This window comes from Mesoplodon mirus (assembly GCF_964341445.2).
Source record: "Mesoplodon mirus genome assembly, chromosome: 2".
NCBI classification, from domain to species: domain Eukaryota; kingdom Metazoa; phylum Chordata; class Mammalia; order Artiodactyla; family Ziphiidae; genus Mesoplodon; species Mesoplodon mirus.
Window position 1 is genome coordinate 30,033,229 of NC_138977.1, and position 13,259 is coordinate 30,046,487.

A 13,259-nucleotide genomic window follows, 5' to 3' on the forward strand; every position below is an offset into this window, starting at 1 on the left:
TATATCACAAAATTCTGACAGAAAACTAGGTAAATATTTTGTAATCTCAATCCTGTCAACATCTTGGCAAAGAGTTTTAGTAAAACCAGTTAAAATAGTTAGTTCCAACACTTGCCTAGAAAAAACAACTTGAGAAGAGGAGGGAAGAGAAACAGAACATTAAAGTGTCAGAAAAAATATATGAATTAAACTTACTTATCCATATTAATAAGTCATATGACAGAATAGACATATTGATAACTGCACTCTACAAGAACTCAACATGGAGTATTTTTTCCATATATAAGTGGGTCTACACTTCCAAGCAATAAAGTCCCCTACCCCTGCCCCACCTTGGAACTTGTACAGAGGATGCCCTTGGTAAAAAGTTTCACAGTCAACTCATAAGTTTCTGGTCCTTACGTATTTCACTGGAAGAAGAGCAAGTCTTGTGCGTGTGTGTGTACACATTGTTATGGGTGTTAGTGGGAAGCATAATAATCATCTTTGCTTATTTAAAGTCTGTTATGACAAGAGGCATTTTTTCTCTCTTTTATGTCCACAAGGATTAATAAGTCGAGGCTAAAGTAAATGTATTTGGCTCCATATGAGCTAAATATTACCTTTAAATAATGGGGATTTGGGGACAGTCTTGGCAGGCAGTATGTGGTGATGCTTGTCCCAACAGGTGTTCAAACATAGATGGAATGGCTTCTCGGCTAAGATGATTTTGAGGAGATTAAAATATCAAATGAATGGTTGTCATAGAATGTCTCAGAGGGCCCTTGTAAACCCCGGATTACCTATTTTTTAATATCCTTTTTCCCAAATGGCTAGTTCAAATATTCAGTGGGAAATTTCTGCTCTAAATTCCTTCTCTGAGAAAAATCACATATTTTCTTTTATATTTCTCCATATAAGGAATGTGTGGTGCTACATATATGAGATAATGTAAATATTTGATTTATAAATACACTGCTTTTCAACTATTTGTGTTCATGTCTCTTTTAGAGGCAATATAACATATTTCAAAGGTAAGGATGACACGTTCTCAAAAAGGATGCATTTACATTTTACACTTGTATTTCACTTTCTCCACTTAACTAATAAGTAGGGTATATTTCTCCCTTAACTTATTTTGTGTAACATTTGTACCAGACACTAAACATTGTTTGTATCATATATTCAACTTAAAAAAAATATGAGAAAACAGATGAGAATACTGATGTTCAGGGTAATAAACTAATTACCATAGTTGCAAAATTAATAAGAGAGAAATCAGGGTATTTTTAAAAATCAGAAATACACCAAACACTTGTTCTTATCAACTACAGTATATTTAAAACAAACAAACAACAAAGAAAGAAACATTTTTTTTTTCTTGAAACATCCATAAGCATAGAAAATGTTTAAAGGCAAACTGTTTCTTGGGAAAATTCCTTATTTTGAGCATAAAATATTCTCTTTATTAAGATTTGTCTGGAAGAAGGTATTTCTTTAACATTGTTTTTCAGAATAGACACTTAAATCAGGAGGCTTTTTAAACCCACTGCTTCCAATAATTAATGATTTTTAAAAAGAAATGTTGACTTAGCACAAACTATGATTCCCAAATATTAGTGTGAACATGTTTTTTGTCTGTTGTGTCTTGTCTGTTATAACTGCATGCTGTGGTTGTCTCATATCTACACATCATTTAACAAATCAACAACTTACAAAGTTACTTTCTGTAATCAAACCTTTTTTTTTCTTTTACTTAGATGTAGAACCATCCTGCTTTTTACCTTCCTCTCCTTAAGGGTTCTCTTTTTCTTTTTTGTCCTTCCTTTAATTTCTTTCCTTTCCTTGTCCTTTTTCTTTTCTTTCCTTCTGTTCTCTTTTGCTAATTATTTGAGGGTATCTGGAAGCAGACTATTTGTGTTGTTTCTATGAAGGATTAAGGTATAATGTAAAATTCAAAATTCTCATGAATAACACGTGTTTTACAAAAAATATTCAAAAAATTAATGTATGTTTACTAATAATCAGTTCTCCTTTAGTTATAATACTGTTTTAGAAGACATTTTAACAGTTTTATATCAACTCAATATTTTCTTCTTAAATAAACGTTATCCTGCTCTAGAATAAAATGAAGCAAAATAATGGTGAACCAACAATTAAAGAGGGTTTTATTTGTTACAAAGAAATTATTGTTTTTCTTGGAGCTCAGGAAAAAAAATTCTAAAGAATTGTGACCATATGTGTTTAGGAAGTATTTTATTCCAAAATATAACAGTTATAACTAGAAGTCAAAAATCATGTTTTGAAAATTTCTAATATTGTCATGCTGCATCCTAGAAGGCAAACACAGGAAGCTATTAATATTTATAGAGTAAGAATAATGTAAACCTTAAAAATTAAATATTACCTGTTTTCATAGAAGAGCACAATAAATGGACCAAAAATCTGGCAGGTGATTTCCTATAGAAGCAGAAAAAGAAAAACCACAGAAGGTGTTTAAAATAGTTAACCTTTGATGTTATTAATTTGCCTGCTTTACTACATGCAAGAGCCTGAGATTTCCCGAGGTAAATAACAAACAGCTACTCCTTAGAATTTTAGCTAAAACTTTGTATTCTGCATATAATTCCTCATAATGTAGCTTGACTCTCCTATGTGGTTTTGAGAAGAAAACTGTAACAATCTACATGTAATTTGTCAACTATGTTTAAGGAGCTGCTGTGAAGCTCTGTAGAATCTAACAGAGAATTTAATAAATTGGTTGTTAATTAAATAATCAAAAACAAATATCAGTGAGCTGAAGTGTGAAGATGTCATTTTCTTCTAGAGGTGAAATCTGACTTGAAATTTTCCACCTCAGTTAGATGACTGCCAATCCAGAACACATGCTCAGAGATAGTCTTCAAATTACAATGAAGACCACCTTCAATGTGGTGTCTTTATTCACAGCTACCATAGTCCAGGGTCACATTAGAATTCCACAGGGGCCCAAATCACTGCAAGTGTGAATACTTAGTATTTGACATTCATAAAGTTTAAATGAAAATAGAGAAAAAGGATATTACTTACAATTATTCTTTATTATCTATTCTGAAATCCTTTTTGCCAGTAATACAAAGCTGTATAAAATTCAGAATTCATGGAGATATATAGTAAATACAAGTACTCTCATAATATCTCTATGACGACCAATTTCCAAAGTGTTTTGGTAGGTTTAGAAATTATTTAAATCACTTCTCAGTATATTTTACCATTAGACACGTGTCAGGCATGGGCAGGAAAAATGCTTTTGGAATTTGTTCAACATAGCATAATATCATGTTAATACTTAGGCAAGGCCATTCATTGCTCATAACAAGTATGCACATTATGTTGAAAACAACAGTAGTTGTAAAATGTAAATCTAAGGAATTCTTTCTACCAAATGACATCAATTCCTCACTTAAAGGTCAGACATTAGAAACGGACAGTTCATAGAAGAATATGGTTTAAATAAATCCCATATTTTACTATGATTTTGTTTATATGAGTGTTCAAGCATTTATCCTGATTTGTTACTTTCAAGTGTTTGAGTCTTTTTAAATTGGAAATGTATAAGAGCGGACTTAAATTATCTAAGGAGGAACCAGGCTACTGTAGTATTTCAGTTTTGCAAGCATTATGCACAATAAAGAACCCTGCAAATGAGGAAACTAGCTGTGAATGTTTTGTTTTGATTTATTTCTTAAAAATTCAAAACCATCTTCTTAAAAATACTCTTCTTGCAAGTGTATACAATATATGGGGGATTTAAAATGTATCATTTTAATAAAGAACGTTTTTGTGTATTGAGGGTGACTCTATATGAACTTGGTAGAACAAAGGGAGATTTTTATTTCGTAGTTATTTATTTGAAAACCTTGTTTGTGCTAGGTTCTGAAATATTGGTTCCACACTAAGGGTTCCATCAAATGCAGAGTTCAAAATTCAAAGATTGGTTAAAACTTTATGTAAATAGCACAGTCCACATACTTGCTCTCGTTTGCAGACGTGCATAGTAAACACTAACCAGCAAACAGGTGAAAGGACTCATGGCTGTCTTCTTTGAGGATGCCACAGAAGATATGCTAACATGATTCATAGTCAGCTATAATTTTTTTCTTTTTACTTAGTGTTGTGAATTTTCAATTAGTAGTATTTTAAGTTTAGAATGAAAAAAAGAATCAAAGATTAAAGGATAGATCCTAGTTATTTGAATTACTTGATCTTCTCAGGTGTTCTTCAAAATTATTATGATACGATTCAGTTATAATTGCAATATTCCAAAACATATACAACTAACTAATTTGAACTAACAATCTGATTTCATTGAAATTTCTGAAATCCAACAAATATTCTGTAATAGAAAAATCACTTAAAAAAAACACAGGGTCTTTTATGAGAGTAGCATAAAATCATAGTAGTACTGCTTTGAAATGGAAAGAGGAAAATATTTCTTCTGCCTCTTACTTCAGTACCTGGGGCCTGCAAATTAAATTGATAAAAGAGAGATTAGCAGGAGAAGAAAGTTTATATATATGCATGTTATGTGCCCTGGAGCCAACAAAAGAAGTAGCTGGCTGGTTAAATAATTCAAGTTCGAAGTCTAAATACCTAAGGTAGTAGGGAAAAGGGAAGGAGGGGAAAAAGGCTCTTATAGGAAGAACAGAGATGCTTCTTTAGAAAAGACACATGGGTTTTTAGAAGGCAGGGGAGAAAAAGTCTTTATACTGTTTCTCTACACAGGTGTGAGTGGTCTTCCGATTTTCTTGACGGATTTCTGGTAGGTTTACTCTTGTTCTTCCTTGGGCAAGTAGACCCACCTTGAAAAGAGAATTTATGGCAGCCTCCTTTCCCTGAAATTGCTGATTTTAGTCATTCAAGGGAAGCTTAGAGAAGATTTCTTTCTGTTTCTGTTGAATTTCAAATGTCTTCAGCTTAAAATAATCTTTATACCAACTCTGTGTTTTCCAGCTAGGTCACCACAGAAACAAATGGGACACATTGTTTAAAAGATAAACAGTGGAATATTAAAAATTGTGAGGGTTTATTTAAGTAAAAATTGATTCAGAATGCTCAGCCACAGCAAGCCAAGGGAAATAATTATATAGAGAAAATGTGGAAACAAAAAAAGTAAATTATTTGATTGGCTCTAGATTAAAGCCTAGTTGGCTGTTTGTGATTGGTTGCCCTTTGCATTCTGATTTCATAACTTTAAGGAATTTTCAGACTTAGATTTTTCTTTTTTTATGTAAGCTGCCATGGCATTAAAGCCACCTCAGTCTAAAGGTCTCCTTGTTTAATTAATTTAACAACATACATTATGTGAATGTTCTCACCAGAATTCTATGTTATTTAACAATCTTTTTAAAGTTTTGTAGCTTCTGAAGTCATTTAATAGGAGGAGGTGAGAGAAGGACAGTGATTAATGGATACAAAATTAATGACATGACTCAAAGTTCAAAAATGACCAGGCAAAGATGGAGATCATAAAATTTAGAAATGTCATTTGAAAAATAAGGTAATGAATGAACAAACTAGACTGGTTTATACCTAATTCTGACACAGGAATTTGAAATATGGCTTATAGTGTACAGAAAGAAATACATGATGAATCTATAAAAAAAACCATTGGTAAGCCTGGGTTATATACTTTATGTGTAAATATGTGTAAAAATTATTTTATCCATATAAATAGGTGATTTTGGTAGCCTTGATAGAATAGGAAAAGAGCATTAGCAAAATTTTAATTTAGAATTATAATATGAAAGTGTTATGCAGTTTTAAAATGTCTTTAACTCTCTGTGTCTGTCTCCGTCTGCCTGTCTCTCTCTCTGTTACTCCTCTCCGAGGCCTCCTCTCAGAATTCTATTTTTTTGTTCTTAGTTTTCTCTGATTCCAAACTTAAGAGTGTTGCTCCATCCTGCCCCAGGATTTCTTCATGCCTCATCAATAGTTTATGGAATTAGGAAAGGGGAAAGAAATGTGGATAGAATTCTTCCTCATATAAAGGGGATCTAAAAACTAACAATTTTGTTGTTTGACTCTGGGTGGATTCTAGGAGGAAAAGAGTCCAGCTCTACATATAATATTTGGCTTTGGAAAACACTGTAACAGTTGACATCCTTTGATTAATCAGAAGCCTTCAGTCTTTACCAGATTATTTTAACAGCAACAACAAATATCTCCATGAAAGAGAGACTAAAGTTCTTCTAATGTACAAATGAAATCATCATCCGAGAGAAACACCATGGAAAGATAGGACTGCCCTCAATTCTACAATTTGACTGACGCCAAAAACTTGACCTCTGTGCACCAGTGCCCATTTGAATCTCAGAGACAGAGTTTTGGGTGAAGTAGAAAAGAATAGCTTTATTGCTTTGCCAGGCAAAGGGGGTCACCGTGGGCTCCTGCCCTTGAAAACTGTGTGTCCCCACCCGGGGGAATTTGGTGAGGAGTTTTATAGCAATCGTTCAAAGTAGGATGATTAATAAGGATCAGGGTGTGTGCAGGACCTGCATTCCTTTAATCTGTCCTCAGATGGTCTCCTGATCTTCTCTGAAGAATGCTTCAACAAGTAGTTAGCACCTTCCATTTTTTAGGAATTTTAGTTCTGCAGAAGAGCTCAAAGATATTGTTAGGTGTATCTCTTGACCTACAAACAAGAAATGGGGTGGGGGCGTGGAGGGCTTCTGTGCCCAGGCGCCCCACAGGGTCCTACTTGGTTTCACAACCCCTGAGTGTCGGGGAACTTCTACATTATTTCCCTGCTGCTGGTACCTAGCTTGCACAGACACTCTTGTTTCCCTATCTGCTTTGATCCCCAAATGGTAAAACGAAGAAAAAAATAAGTAAATAAGCAAGTGCAGGGGAGGAAAGATAAATTCCCATCTCTCCTTCTAGGTCCCTAGCTGAGACACCCCCCCCTTTAATAAAAGACAGATTAAAACAAACAGAAGTTTAATAACATGTGCACCTCCTGTATACATGGGGGAGACCCCAGAAAACTGAGTAACTCCCTGAAATGACCCAAGTTACCACCTTAAATACCATCTCCAGCTAAAGACAGAAAATAAAAAGATGCTGGGCCAGTTTTGGGGGGTGACCAGGAAAAGCACAGTAAACAAGACTAAGATCGTTTTGCAGATTTAAGTTCTTGTCTTCACTGTAAGTGTTTCTAGAGCTTTAGAGTCATCCTTGTCTTCCTAGTAGAGAGAGGGCGTCACCCTACAAATGGAGATTTACCTTAAAAATGCAAATGTCTCTTACAAAGGATAACTTCTACTCAGTTTTCAGAATTTCTCTTGTCTTTGCAGTTTATTAAAAATGACTATCTCAAGGTAACCAATATGCCCAAGAGACGTATTTTGGGGTGGTATATTTTGATCCTTTTCACAGGCAAACATAAACTTTTATTTTTTCATCTATCCTATTTAGCACAGGTGATAAACATAGATAATCTTAAAATAACTTGGGGAAGAAGAGCTGGGCAATGAACCTAGGATATACAAAATATTCTATAAAGTAAAATTCATGTAAGATATATTTATAGAACATACATTATAGAATATAAAATATTAAAATATTTTTGATTTGACTGATACAGTCTAGATGTAGAGATTGGCACTTAGAAATGTATTACCTGTGTGTTTTTTCATGCTGTTGCTCCATTGGACTATGGCCTTTACACTAGGGTCCTTTTTGCTTTTACTTTTTATTCTCTGTCAGAGGAATAAACTTCAAAATTAATTTTTTTTTTCACTTTGAACTAGGTAATTTTTCTCTGTTCTAATTCTCCTTCACTGAATTTTGTGTCCTGATATGGGGAGTAGCTATACTATATAACTTTTGTGGCAACTCATTATTATGTATCATGGAGAATGAATACCCTATAAGGGGAGGAACATTCTCCTCTACCCTCTTAGGTTCTCTGGCTGAGTTATAAAAAACCGATTGACAGAAGGAAAGCATACAAGTTTTATTAACATTTTATTTGTACATGGGTGCTTTCATGAAAAATGAAGTCTTGAGGAAGCAACCAGAGAAGCAGAAGACTTTTACATATTTTAGACAAAGGAACAATATATTTGTGAAGAAATGTTTTAAGACAAAAGGATTGGGCCAGGAGCAATAAATTATGGAGAAGTGACTAGGAGATGTAAGGGGGACAGTGCCGGGAAATAAGGGCTATTTTAGTTTCTTTGTACAGACCCATTTCAGCGTTGATTCCCAGTCTCCAGTGATAAGGATATCGTCTTCCTGTTATAGGGACTCTGACTTTCTCATGGGAAATTTTATGGCCTACTTTTAGGTAGAAAAGGGTATGTCATAGAGCCCTTCCTGCATCTGCTGTTTCTCAGGTGTCTTTTTCAGATTCTTTTCCCATTTAGATTATTACAGAACATTGAGCATGGTTGCCTGTGCTATACAGTAGGTCCTTGTTGTTTATCCATTTATATATTGTAGTGTATATATGTTAATTCCAAATTCCTAATTTATCTCTCCCCTTGACATTTCCCCTTTGTTAACCATAAGTTTGCTTTCTATGTCTGTGAGTCCATTTCTGTTTTGTAAATGTTTGTTTGTATCATTTTTTAAGATTCCACATATAAGTGATATCATATGATATTTGTCCTTGTCTGACTTACTTCACTTAGTATGATAATCTCTAGGTCCATCCATGTTGCTGCAGATGGAATTATTTCATTCTTTTTTATTGCTGAATAATATTCCACTGTATATATGTACCAGCCTTCTTTAACCACTCCTCTGTTGATGGACATTTAAGTTGCTTCCATGTATTGGCTATTGTGAATAGTGCTGCTATGAACATAGGGGTGCATGTATCTTTTCAAATGATGGTTTTCTTCAAATATATGCCCAGGAGTGGGATTGCTGGATCATATGGTAGGTAACAGTATATATATGTATATGGACACATTTAGTGTAAGCATACATTCTCTGTCATGCCACCCTGACAGAAGGATCTAGAGAGAATCTACCATAATATGGAATCTTTACATGCAGTCAGTCCTTAAGTTATATACAGTATTCTAAAATTTAACCTGAAACCTGTAACACATGTTTTCATGAAACAACTGTAGAAATTGTCCTTAAACCCATGTGAAGATTAATTCACAAATAATTAACCTGATATGCAGTATAAATTGTAGTATTACAGATGGTCTCTACTTACAATGGTTCGACTTATGATTTTTTTGACTTTAGGATTGTGTGAAAGCAACAAGCATTGAGTAGAAACCACACGTTGAATTTTGATCTTTTCCTGGACTAGTGACATACAATATAATCCTCTCCTGATGCTGGGCAGTGGCAGCAGCTGTGGCCCCCTATCAGCCACGTGGTCATGGGGGTAAACAACCCGCGCTCTCACAAACCATCCTCGACCCAGACAGCAATTCTGTTTTACACTTTCAGTACCTTATTCAATAAATTACATGAGATGTTCTACAGTTTATTATAAAATACGATTTGCGTTAGATGCTTTTACCCAACTATAGGCTAATGGAAGTGTTCTGAGCATGTTTAAGGTAAGTTGGGCTAGACTCTTATCTTCAATATGTTAGGTGTGTTAAATGCATTTTTGACTTATGATGTTTTGACTTTACACTGGGTTTATTTGGATGTAATGCCATTGTAAGACCTAGGAAAATCTGTAGTCTGGACCCTGGAAGAAGGATGTAGGCAGGATATGAAAAATGTTTTCCCCTGATTAAGCTGATGACCTGTGCAAATAAAACTAAAATAGATAACATTGTAGATTCAGACTCTTATTTTTCACCTTTAATCCATCTACTATTTACTACTATCTGAGATTATAACATATGTAGTGTATGAATCCTTCTATTCTCACATTATACCTGAGATTATCCAATTCTAAATGTTCTCTAGGTGGGTTTTCTCAAACTGAAAGTTAAATGTGAATATTACTTCATATTTAAAGTATTAAAGAGGGGACTTTGCAAATTACAAATGTTCACTTAATTATTTTATCAATATATATCCATAACTAGTTATAAACTTTATATATTAATAGCTTCTTTACATTTATAAAACATAAAGAGTATTATAAATTAAATACTACCAAACTATAAAACCAGTATCATATTTTGATTTAACTTAATAGATATTATTTTTCTAAAACTAAATAATAATTTTCAGTGTATGTATGATACACACTACTATAATGATGATTCTGAGTTTAAAATATGTATATGTACTTTTTATATTGCAAAGTTTTCATCCAGTTTCTCTATTTATATGACAGTGTAATGCTTACTATTATAGCATTCTATGACATCGTTTGGCCTTGCTTCAATAAAATACATAATACATTCTCTATATCTGTTTCTATTCTTTTCTAATTAGCCAACAGTAATTAATCAATTAACCATTATATTATTTTCATGATGTCAAATATGTCTCATTTTTTGAAATAACATAAGACAATAAAGTTTTAGCTTTCTAAATTGCCTTTCAATTTTTAATTTTAAATGTAAAAAAGACAGTTGTCTTTTATACTGGCAAAAATATTTCAACATGTGTTCTGGAACCAACACAGAAGATTATTGGCAGTTGATATTAGGATGTATTGGTATAATGATAAAAATATTTAAATTCTAGGATCGTCTTGCAAAATGGTAAACTACGTTGTTATCAACAAGCAACCTCTAGATATAAATATATAAAATTTCAGATGAAATACAAGCTGATGGTAGTGAACCCAACAGAGTTCCACATGAAGATAGAAGTTAGAGGCTGAGCATCAACATTGCAAGGAAAGAAGCGACTAATATACACCTCAGAACATTGGAAACTAGAAGCCATAACCCTGCGGACAGACTAGCTACTTAAGTTGCTTTTCTGCATGTTAAAAAAAAACCAAAAAAGCTCCAAACTTCCACCCATCAACTCAAGGCAGTAGAAAAAAGAAAGACAACCATCTGCCTGAGGACTTGTGGAAAAGAGGAAAAAAAAAAGCTTCTCATATTACCAATATTTATCATATAATTTCAAGTTATAGGTATGCCAATGTTACCAACAATATGTATCTTAGGACTTCATTATGACTTCTGTACCCTGTTCCAACTTAATACATGGAAACGTAGTTTTCTTATATTTATTCTAAGCAAATAAAATCAATTTATTTTTCATATACACCTTTCTTATTATTAAATATTTCAGCAATTTTCTGCTGCATAAAATGGCAACACTTTGTACAGTACAAAAATTAAATTATTTCATCAATGTCTTTTGCATCTCTTAGATGATGTAATTAAGGGTCTCAGTTAACACTAGGAAAGTGTTATACTATGCTCACTGTCATTCCTTTTTCCTGTGGCTACAATTTCTTAATATATTCTTATGTTACTAACTGTTCTGTTTGTTGAGGACTGGAACAACAAATATAAATCTTTAAGTTATTGATTCAAGTTAAAATTAATCATTGGAAAACTTTTCAATGACTTACATCACCAATAAAAGAAAACTTAAGTTTAAGAATAGCCTATTTGTTATAGATCAAAGTTTTAAATAAATATAATGCTTTTTCATAAGAATACAGCTATTAAATTATTAAAAGGATCTTACATCTAAAGTTCTCAGACTAAATGGAGATCAAGGACGAACATTTTGATATGTAATATACATTGTGATATTTCTTTAGTTATGTCACATTTTTGTCAGCCTTATTTAATCAATTTATTATATTTCAAAATTGGATATTTTACTACTCTAACCTACCAACCATACATTTTAATGACCCATGGTACATAAAAGATGAAGACGTGCACAGTCTTTCATATGCCAAATGTTCTCATATAATATTTCTCAGAGGTTAAAAATCTGTGCCCAATTTATGGAATTTTAAAAGAATCATTTTTGCTGAATATTGCTTTTTAAATGATATATGTTTGTGTGTGCATGTGTGCATCTTTTAAAAACATTTCACAATGTAATACCATTTGATGATACATTTTGATCTTTTTGCATACAATACAGTATCAACTAGTATATCAAGCATTCACTTATTCACTTATCAAGATTCATCAGGGAATCTGCTAGCCCCTGAGGAGACACTCGTTGAACTAACAGACATCTTTGCTCTCTTGGAACCCATATTTATTGAGACATAGACATTAAACAAATACTCAAATAAGTATTCCTATAATCACAATTTTGTTTGGGTGTTATGGAGAAAAACACTGAATTCTACAAAAGTGCATTGACACTTCAGAAGTAAAGTAATGTAAGGAAGTGTGGAAAGGAAGAGGGTAAGTGAAGGGAAGCGAGTAAGTGAAGCCTCTTAGATGGGAAGACACATCACAGGAAACCTAGGATGAATGGGAGTTAGACAAAGAGAACAAGTTTGTCAGTGGGGAGGTGAGATGATTTCGGAGCAGTCGCTATATTAGGATGCCCTTAAGACCTGGAAGCCTGTAACAGGTAGGGCAAACTGGCAGGGCTGTGCTGTAAACCAGGTACTAAAGTACAGCAGATGTATGGGCAGAGAGACAGGTCTGAATTCTTTTCACCTCTAAATTTCACATTCCCTATCTACAACTCTCAGGAGTCCGCCAAAGCAGAAAGACCTCTCTGGAGAGGACTAAGTGTCCTCAGGAGAAGGGCATGAAGGGGAGAGCAGGAGCACAAACACATCGGCACAAGGTCCTTTCCCTTCAGAACGCTGTGCAGCTTTGTGGCCTTTGGGCTTGCCCCACTGCTATTGAGAAGTCAAAAGAAATTCTGATTCTTAATCTATTTTGTGTGCCTGAACATTTTATTTTTCTGTTTGGAAGCTTGTAGAAAATTGTCTTTGTTTTCAATATTTATAAATTTCACGATATGTCATGGCATGAATCTATTCTAATTTATTTTACTGGGCGCTGGGTGAACTCTCCCAATTTGGTGATTCTTGTGCTTCAGTTCTGGAAAATAGTCTAATAATTTTATTAATTATTTCCTACCATCTGTTTTTCTTCCCCCTCCATCTGGACATTCTATTATTTGTACTTCAGAATTCTGGAAGTGATATCTATGTTGTTTTGTATATTCTTTCCTATGTGTTATTTTTTCTATTTATTTATTGTCTGTAAGATTTTCTTAACTTTATTTTCCAGACTGTCTCTTGATGTTTTTTATTTAACAATCAGGTTTTTAAATCCTAATACCTCTTTTGGTTTTAGAAAGTTTCTTCTTACTCTCAATTCCTGGATTCACTATTATCTTTTATTTATTTGAGG

At 33.4% G+C, this 13,259-nt stretch overlaps 1 protein-coding gene across 3 annotated transcripts in view; it reads left to right on the top strand.

Annotated features, from left to right (window-relative positions):
• FSTL5 (follistatin like 5) overlaps nucleotides 1-13,259 on the top strand; it is a gene marked incomplete at both ends in the record, with an annotated part of 542,883 nt that overhangs the window by 113,369 nt on the left and 416,255 nt on the right. The gene's annotated exons all lie outside the window — the stretch shown is intronic.